At 42.8% G+C, this 10,257-nt stretch overlaps 1 non-coding gene across 1 annotated transcript; it reads left to right on the forward strand.

Annotated features, from left to right (window-relative positions):
• Nucleotides 1-5,176: 5,176 nt before the first annotated feature.
• On the forward strand, nt 5,177-5,360 carry LOC145348735 (U2 spliceosomal RNA). Its single transcript, XR_013887981.1, has one exon. It is a non-coding gene; the product is annotated as a U2 spliceosomal RNA (small nuclear RNA).
• Nucleotides 5,361-10,257: the final 4,897 nt, after the last annotated feature.

Raw genomic sequence — 10,257 nt, forward strand, 5'->3', positions numbered from 1 at the left:
CTTTTTACTCAAGTCTGAGCGTCTAGAGATTTTCTTCCATTGTAATATCTAACTTGCACACCAAAAACCCATCTCCTGTTTTTATAACAGATGGTGCCTGACTACTTTTTCAGGTTTCCAGCAACTGCATTCTTTTATTCCAAGGTTTTCTTATAGAGCCTCCCAAAATCCACCTTCACGGCGTTCAAAAGTCTGTTGTCCATATCCCATTCCACCTGAAGGTCTGGATCACCCTCAGGCTTGCTCACCTACATGGGTACCAGTTCTCAAATGGCTAAAGATTATAACTTTTATCCTTCTGGAAAGGTGGGGACAGATTTGGGAGGTGACAATATATTCAAGGACTTTGAAGAGCAAAGGGGGGGTTGGAGATTTGGGCAATAATTTCATAGAATCATAGAATCCCTATAGTGCAGAAGGAAGCCATTTGGCCCATCGAGCCTGTACTGACAACAATCTCACCTATCCACTGCCCCATCACCACAACCCCACATATTTACCCTGCTAATCCCTCTGAAACTAAAGGGCAATTTAGCATGGCCAATCAACCTAACCTGCACATCTTTGGTCTGCAGGAGGAAACCGGGACACCCGGAGGAAACCCATGCAAACATGGGGACACTGTGCAGACTCCACACAGACAATCACTCAAGGCTGGAATTTAATCTGGGCCCCTGGCACTGTGAGGCAACAATGCTAACCACTGTGTCACCATGCCAGCCCCCTTTGCAAGGAGTCAAAGCTTGTTTTTTTTTGAAAAAAGGGGTGATGATAGCAGATCTAAAGGAGAGAGGAACAACACCTGAATAGAGTATACCATTTACAATGTTGGATAACATGGGGTTCAGGAAGGGAAATTGGATGATCAGCAGTTTGGTGGGAATAGGATCGAGTGAACAGGAAGTGGAAACAAGAGAAAGATACAGGTCAGCGCTAACATTGGGAGGGAGCACTGAAGGTAGTTTGATGAAGTGGGATAATGGGATGTAACAGAGGAAGCTGATTGGATAGTCCCATTCTCAGAGCATGTACTGTTGAAGGTGAGGTTGGAGTGGACAGGGAAAAAGCTTTAAGAAGGTGGTTTATAGTAGAGATAGGAAACCAGGGGTTACATGGAATAGCCAGCAGTATTATCATATAAGAGTAATGTTTCTGGTGAGCCAGCCAATTCTAACAGCAGATACCTAAACCAGTTGGGCACCATATCCTTTCAAGTCTGCACCCCTTGGGCTTAAGGGAGTGATGCTTTTTTTAATTTGATTTATTAATGTCATATGTATTGTGATACAATGAAAAGTATTGTTTCTTGCGCACTATACTGACAAAGGATACCATTCATAGAGTACATAGGGGAAAAGGAAAGGAGAGGGTGCAGAATGTAGTGTTACATTGCTAGAGTGTGGAGAAAGATCAACTTAATATAACCATCCTAGATGCAACAGCCAAGGTAAGAGAGAGTAATGCTTTTGTTGAGGACTAGGATGAAGTGACCAACAACAGAAAATATAAATCAAACAACTTTCATGGTTGGAATGCAGAATTAATGAAAAAATTTCAGGTAGCTGAGGGTTCAGGAACTACAATCTAAATCTGATGTGTCATTAAAATTGCCAATTGTGCCCAAGTAGGGCAAAATCAAGAATCAAAGAGAGCACAAGAAAGGAGTGAATGGCACCCAGCATGACCCCCCTCCCTCCACCATGTATTCAGCAACAAAATGGTAGAGCAAACTGACGGAAAAAAGTAACTCCACCTGCATTTCTTCCAAGACTAACTGCAAAGGATGTGGTTGTCTTTTCATCAGAAAACAAAGATAAAATACGTCAGCCACATAGTCAAAGGTGAAGCACACCATACCTTGAGAAAAAAGGAGACAGCTAATGACGTAAGAATCATAAGAACCCGGAGCAGGAGTAGGCAATTCAGCCCCTCAAGTCTGTTCCGCTATTCAACATGATCATGGCTGATCTTATCTTGGCATCGACCCCACTTTCTTTCCATTCCCCACAACCCTTCAACCCATTACCAATTTAAAAAAATCTGTCTATCTCCTGCTTATATTTACTCAATGCCCCGGCATCCACTTTTAATCGAGGTAGTGAATTCTATAGATTCATGGTCCTTTGAGAGTCGTAATTTCTCCTCATCTCTGTTTTAATCAGTTTCAATATTATGATGTTTTGCAGTTTTGTGGTGAGGCCTCCCTGTTTCCAGTTCAGCTGTGTCATTGCTTACGTGGCTTACTTCAACCATCAAAGAGAGAGAGAAATACCTGCAAAAGCTTTTTGCAGGGGTGCTGCTGCTGGCTTGCTATTTTCTTCTGTGTCACACACATGTTTTGACATTCCAGCACTGGCTCACACATACTTGGGTGAACTTTTCAACTGGCTTTTATCTCGGTCTTTGTATATTCCTGGAAGGCAAAATCCATCTGGGACATTATACACAGAATTATTTTGTTCAGATGATGCTCATTTTCCATTGATTCCACCAGACACGGCAATGAGTTTCCATATGCTTCAGAAGTATTATTTTTCCTGGAAACAGGGTGGCTTTCAATTGTATCTCACAGAATATCACCCATTAAAAATTCAACCAGTGACTGACTTTACATTCTCAGCTATCTTTAGAACATAGAACATTACAGCGCAGTACAGGCCCTTCGGCCCTCGATGTTGCGCCGACCAGTGGAACCAATCTAATGACCCTCTAACCTAAACTATTTCAGTGTTATCCATATACCTATCCACTGACCATTTGGACACCCTTAAAGTTGGTATCTTTGGTTTATATGTCCATATTTTAAAATTTGCAGGTCTTATTTAAGTTCAGTATTTCTGGGCATCATTCGCTGTCATTCCCCGTGGTTATGACAGCACAGAAGTTGGAGCCTATCCTTTCCAGTGTGGTAACGGTGGACACTTCCTTCAGAATACTTCCAGACCAAACCCTAACATCGCGCCTGATAGCCAAAGTCTCAGCTTTCACTGCAGCACAAGTCGAAGCCATCCAGCATCTGAGTGCTGCAGGGGGAGCTCAGAGTGAAGTCGTACACATTCAGCCTGTAACCACCACAGTTGTAGATACCAATATGAAAACAATCAGCAACCTATGCTCCAACAGAATATTAAGACTGAGAGGTGCCACCTTGGGAGAGGCAGTGGCCTCACGATGCATGAACCTGCTGCACTCTCTCGAGATGCCAGCTTTCATGTTCCCAACTAGACCATTAACGCTGCCAGCCCAGGTTGCTGTAACTCATGCCAGGATCGTACAAATCGATGTTGGGCCCGAACAAATAGGAATCACGCATCTGAATTTTGCTGCCAGGATCCTTTATAATCGTCTGAGGAAGAAGACTACGGCTTTGGTTTGTTGTTTAATCTGAAAGATAGCACTTCCAGCACAGCAGCATACTTTCAGTATTGAATCACAGAATCACTACAGTGCAGGAGGAGGCCATTTGACCTATCGAAGCTGCATTGACAATAATCGCACCCAGGTTCTATCCTTGTAACCCCACATAATCTCCCTGACACTAAGGGGAAATCCCACCTGGACATGTTCCCTATAACCTCAAATACTTACCCTCCTAACCCCCCTAACCTACACATCTTTGGGACACTAAGGGGCAATTTAGCATGGCCAATCCACCTCACCGACACAACTTTGGAGTGTGGGAGGAAACTGGAGCACCCGGAGGAAACCCATGCAGACACGGGGAGAATGTGCACACTCCACACAGACAGTCACCTCAGTTGGAATTGAACCCAGGTCCCTGGCACTGTGAGGTAGCAGTATTAACCATTGTGCTGCCGTGCCGCCCCTCAGAGTTAAGTTATATGATTATATTCAGGGGCAGGGCTTGTATCCACAACCTAGTGACTTAGTATTGAGAATCTATCAATTGAGAAACACTTCAAGTTTTATTTCAAAGTCTATAGTTTTTCTACAAGTCCTGTGGTGTTAAAATTAAGCACTTCAGCTTTTGTTGAGATTACTAGTCATCATTTTTCATCTAACTTACATTCCTCTCATTTGCCTTGATCACAGGAAAGCTTGTTAATATTACAGTTAAATTTATGAAATGCTGTGAGATCTTTGCCTTGTAATTTTGTGCTCTTACATTACCCTGCAAATGCATTGTGACATTATTCTAATTCCTCATTTCCCTCATGAATTTTTGTAGAAAATATCTCACATGCTTCCCCTTCAAATTGTATATTCACTTGATGACACTTTAATTATTGAAATTAGTTCACAAAAAATATATATTTCTTGCAGTTGCAGTGGGCAAAACTCCTTTTATAGCCATTGCTAATGAATGATAATAGTTACACAAGAAGCCTTTACATAGAATGTATGCAGTTGATATCAGTCTCTTACTGAGGAATTAAACCATACTTCAAATATAATTTAATTGCACATATGTTTAATGCTCAATGGAGTGTAGCAAAATTGTTACTCAGCTAATTGTGTTCCATTCCAACCTTTAATTATTGGCTTATGTTGTGTTTCTCCACTTGAGCAACAGTGTTTAACACCTACAATTATTTTTACCGACCAAAATACAACTTACCAATCCTAATTGCCTAATAGCACTTAATACCTCCAGAAAATAATTTTGTCACCAGGAGTGAATGGAAAACAGGGTCCAGGAAGATGGAAACTCCGCTGGTAAGTCATGGGCTACTTCGAGCGCTGCCACTAGATGGTGTCCAGTTGAAAATGTTGTTAAGGTTATGCCTGACCACATTTTATGAAATCATTACCCAAAGCAGGCCTGCGTTAAAAGTTGCCAGTCAGGATATCTTAAACAAAGGACTTGTTCTTTAAACAATGCAAATAGTGGTGAAGAAGCTAACGTTTGAGACCAGAGCACAAACATACAGTTCCACAGGGAAGTGGTTTGGATAGCTACTCCTTGTTTTAAGTGCACATTTGGATATGTACTGCATATAAAAAGTTATGCTTTTTCACGAATCCTCTTATCATATTAAGTTGAGAGGGATAATTATTAAATGCTACAACTTGCACAAACGACCTAATTTCACAGCTTAAAAACAGGCATGATTTCTTTAAAAGTATAAACAAAAAAAGATGTCTGGTGAAGAAAAAAGCCAGAAACAAACTTTTGTATATGTGACGACATCTTGTGACTTTGCATCTACTGGTCATACCTTCTTGGCCTTTTGGCTAAGATCAAGTGTAGTTTTGTACCTGACCTTGGCCAATGAGGTTACACTGAGGCGTCACCTGAAACAATTTTTTAAAAGCCATAGGGGCCTTTTGCCAAAGATGAAACCTAGATCAAGCTCAGGAGGGGATGTAATGCCTCATCCTGTCAGCTTGGATCTTGTTTGATCAAGCCTAAGATGGGAGGAATGGCCTGTCTTGTCAGCTTGGATCTGTTTAGAATTTGATTTTTGATTGGGAAGTAAGTACAAAAGGTACACAAAAAAAATCCACTGGTCACATCTGTAAACATCTGAAAGGCTTTTAAAATGGTGAATGAAACAACAGAATAGAATTCTTCATTTTCATTCATGAGGATTAACAATAGGCGAATGAAAGTTTTGAAATCTGTTTCCTTCTTTTAAAGATTCTGGGCATTAAAATTTCACACTTACAAGAAGCATATTTATCCGAAAATGCTTGCTCCGTAATTTTAACACAGAGGCTAATCAGTTTTAAAATAAATTTGTTAACTCTTCTAAAAAGGAGTTCAGATGGATGAACATGGTTTCCATTCAACTGTCCAACATATTTTCTGGCTCACTTGTTTTACTTTTGCGCTTCTGGGGATTCCTTTGAATGTTTGCATAAGATGTGCATGTTATTGATGTTTTTCTCTTTTAATCCACAGGTGCTTCGGTCCGCCTTGTTGTCCAACAAGGGGCATACACGCGGTGGGTCATGCGAGGGCTGCTCTTGAATGTTTCGAGAGTAGCCTAGTGCTTCACGTCGTTAGTGTACGCTTAAACTGGACCATCTGATGGGCAACACGACAGCTCAGTGACTATCACTGTTTGCTGTGCAGATACATGAATTTGGGCCAGTATCTGTGGGAGTTTGCGCATTCTCCCCGTGCTTGCGTGGGTTTTCTCCGGGTGGTCCGGTTTCCTCCCACACCCCAAAGATGTGCTCTTAGGCTGATCGGTGTAACAAGTTGTCCCTAAATTAGTCTCCCCTCAATCTGGTTTCCAATGTGGAGTGCCATAAGCGTAGACAAAGGTCATGGGTGGAAGAGGGAACTCGGGGTGCCCCAGGGGTCGGTGCTGGGGCCTCAGCTATTTACCATTTATATAGATGATCTGGAGGAGGGAACCGAGTGCAGGGTGTCGAAATTTGCTGATGACACCAAGATTGGGGGAAAGGCAAATTGTGCGGAGGGTGTGGAGAGTCTGCAGAAGGATCTAGATAGGCTGGGCGAATGGGTCAGGAAATGGCAAATGGAATTTAATGTTGGCAAGTGTGAGGTGGTCCACTTTGGTAGGAAGAATGGTAGGAAGGACTATTACTTACGGGGCGAAAAACTGCAGCAGGCGACGGTGCAGAGGGACCTCGGGGTCCTTGTGCATGAGTCGCAAAAACCCAGCTTGCAGGTGCAGCAGGTGGTCAGGAAGGCGAATGGGATGCTGGCCTTCATAGCGAGGGGGATTGAATATAAAAGTAGGGAGGTCTTGCTGCAGCTGTATAGGGCATTGGTGAGGCCGCAGCTGGAGTACTGTGTGCAGTTTTGGGCGCCGCACCTGCGCAAGGATATTTTGGCCCTGGAGGGAGTGCAGAGGAGGTTTACTAGGCTGATACCGGAGTTGAGGGGATTGAGCTATGAGGAGAGGCTGAATAAACTAGGCTTGTACTCGTTAGAGTTTAGAAGAATGAGGGGAGATCTCATTGAGACGTATAAGATGATGAATGGGATGGATAGGATAGAGGTGGAGAGACTCTTCCCGCTCAAAAAAGACAGTAGGACTAGGGGGCACAGCCTCAAGATAAAGGGGAGGCGGTTTAGAACGGAGTTGAGAAGGAACTTCTTCACTCAAAGGGTGGTGAATCTCTGGAATTCTCTGCCCGTTGAAGTGGTGGAGGCTGCCTCGCTAAATATTTTTAAGAAGCGGGTTGATGGGTTTTTGATAAGAGAGGGGATTAAGGGTTATGGGGAGAGGGCGGGAAAGTGGAACTGAGCCACGACAGATCAGCCATGATCTTATTGAATGGCGGGGCAGGCTCGAAGGGCTAGATGGCCTACTCCTGCTCCTATTTCTTATGTTCTTATGTTCTTATGTAAAATGGTGGCGCGGGCTCATTGGGCCGAAGGGCCTGTTTCCCGTGTTGTGTTGTTCTTTGTTCTTCGTTTGCCCAGTTGTTCAAATGCAGTTTCCCTGCTATTGGCAAAACTGGCACAAAAAATCCTGCAGAATTTTAAACACAAGTTGTGTTCAGCGTGGTTTGAATTTCTGTGATTTTCTGTGCTAATTTTTAAAACACCCCGTTAGAAGTTGACCCTTTCTATAAAACTAACCACACTCCCAGGATAAATGAATCACTAGTGAGGGATTCTGCTAATTGTGCTTCTTTGTAGGCTTTTGATGAGGCTAGAACTTCAGGGCCCAAGGAAGCTAATTGGTTATGTTTCAAAAAGCTATTAAATTTTTGATTTCATTTACTGAGGAATGCACAACTGTACCCCAATCTAATGAGAAAATTGTCTTGTATATTTTTGAAGCAATTTTCATTCATTTTAAACCAGGTTGCTCATAGCTGGTGGATTAAATATGCTTAGTTCTTTGTGATATATCCATTTATCATTGTGTTAATCGAATATTACAGGGGTAATTGAATCTTTCAAGAAATACTTTTTCAAGCAAAACGGTTTTGAGCATTGTAAATTTGCAACACCTAACAAGATAATATTTTAATTCATTCAATTATATTAACTAATATTAATGATCTGAATTCACACATTCAAACTACTCAATAACAAATAGATACAGCAGCTGACCTGCTCCCAGTGAAATGTGCAATACAAGTTTATTTTTCTAAATTAAATCTAAACCATCTACTAAAGGCAGATAGCTCACCATTGATAGGTTATTTACCATTCTTTGAATAGTTCCATCTGGAGCCCACACTTTTGGTCTGAATGTCGCCAATTTATTATTTAGCAAACCACTAAATTGGCTCATGTATCCTCTTTGCATACCAGGGGTATTCAGTATACTCAAAGGGTCTCAAGGGAACTTATTGGTTCTTGTTCCTTTAAGATTTAATCGCACAATTCACTGTGCAACTTCCTCTTTCTGCCTCCTGTATTGCACCTGTGCGTGATATGTAGCCGTCGCTTGTGATGGTTAAACGCCACAGGCACAATATGTTTATACACATTTTCCACAGTAAAACTAACACCTTGGTTGCTATGCTGGCCACTTTCCTTAGGAACTAGTTCTTCAAGCAACTCTGGAGAGGTGTTTCAAAAGATTAAATATGATGTTCTTTCCCTTTATTCTGTCTTGAAGGAAGTGTCGGCTGAAATCCAATCTTAGTCCAGGGAGTCAGGGGAAGACTGCGAAGAATCTTCTTTTCAGAAAACTGCTTTATTTAACAAATGAGGATAGTGTAACCCTGGCAAGTGATAAGCATCACTCTGAATTAAATTCCTTTCATCAACAAAATACCACCTTTACAAAATAGCACTCTTCAGTGATGTTAGGCCCTGCTTGTTTAGAAGCCCTGCAAGAGTCCAACACAGAGAAACAGCCATCATCTTTGTTTGCAAAGTCTTGTTTAGTAATGGCTGGCATCTTCCAAGCAGCAGCAACGATCATCCAAAATCCTATCCATCAGACTCTGCACTGCATTTCCTCCCGTCCCAGCTTTCCGAGTAATAGATATAGACATAGACATAGAACAGTACAGCACAGTACAGACCCTTCAGCCCTCGATGTTGTGCCGAGCGATGTTTGAACCCAAGATCAAGCTATCCCACTCCCTATCACTCTGGTGTGCTCCACGTGCCTATCCAATAACCGCTTGAAAGTAATATGCCACACAGCATCCACTGGGGAACTCTGTCGGAGCAGAGTATCCTCAGAAAGACTGGACATGTTTTTTATGGCACTAGATGCCCTATGATGAGTTCAACTGTCCAATTTTCAATGGGTCAGTGAGTAGTTAAGTGAATGGGTGAGTGGATAAATGAGTGAATGGTTAATTGGGTTACGTGGCTAAATGGCTAGGGTGTGACAGGTTGGGTAACTGGCTGCCTTATGAGTGGGTAGGCAGTGAGTGGGTAGGTGATGAGGTATGCAGATGGATGAATGTGGTGGCTAGGTGGATGAGATGGGTAGGTGGGTGAATGAGTGGGTTGGTAGGTCCATGGGTAGGTGGATGAGTAGGTAGGTAAGTGCATGGGTAGGTGGGTGAGTGGGTAGGTAGGTTTGTGGGTAGGGGCTGAGTGGGTAGGTAGGTGCGTGGGTAGGTGAGTAAGTGGTTGTAGGTCTGTGGGTAGCGGGGTGAGTAGGTTGGTAGATGTGTGGGTAGGTGAGTGAGTAGGTTGGTGCATGGGTAGGTGAGTGAGTGGGTAAGTAGGTGTGTGGCTAGCTGGGTGAGTAGTTAGGTAGGTGTGTGGGCAGGTGAGTGAGTAAGTAGGTGGATAATCAGATCATATTGGATGGATAGTCAATTTGAGGGCTAGTCAATCTGATCAGGGGGTAGTTAGGCCAGGGTCAGATAGTTGAGATGGGTAGAGGGTGTAGTTGAGTAATCAGGTGGTCAGGAATTTAGTCAGGAGGACAAGGGGGGGGCAGAAGGGTCAATGTAAGCTACTGGAATGACAGTGTAGTTTCCCAGGAGTTAGATCAGATTTTAATCTGTCTAATTTTTTTGGCTAACTAGTCAGCGAAGTACTGTGGAGCTGTCCTAAGCCCCTGACTCCAGTCAAAGAGTTGAAGACATACGTTCAGTGTTCCCGTGAGCAGGGTGTTGGCCATCTGAACTTGAAACTTCCCAATGCAATTTCCATGTAGGTTGAGGTGTCAGAATTTCTGTAGGGTCCTGATGAACATGTATCGGAACTCTGACAATCCAGAAACCAGAAGATTTAAGAATTACACCACACAGGCTGCATTAATTAGTCTGCTGCTATATGTTTAAGATTATTCCCTGTAAGGGAAAAAGTGGAAAGTATTTATTGAAGAAAGGAAGATGCTGTGCTGTGGGGATACTGCAGGGATGTGTGATTCCAGCAAAGACTCT

Source organism: Carcharhinus amblyrhynchos, chromosome 9 (genome assembly GCF_965287045.1).
Source record: "Carcharhinus amblyrhynchos chromosome 9, sCarAmb.v2.hapA, whole genome shotgun sequence".
Taxonomy (NCBI): domain Eukaryota; kingdom Metazoa; phylum Chordata; class Chondrichthyes; order Carcharhiniformes; family Carcharhinidae; genus Carcharhinus; species Carcharhinus amblyrhynchos.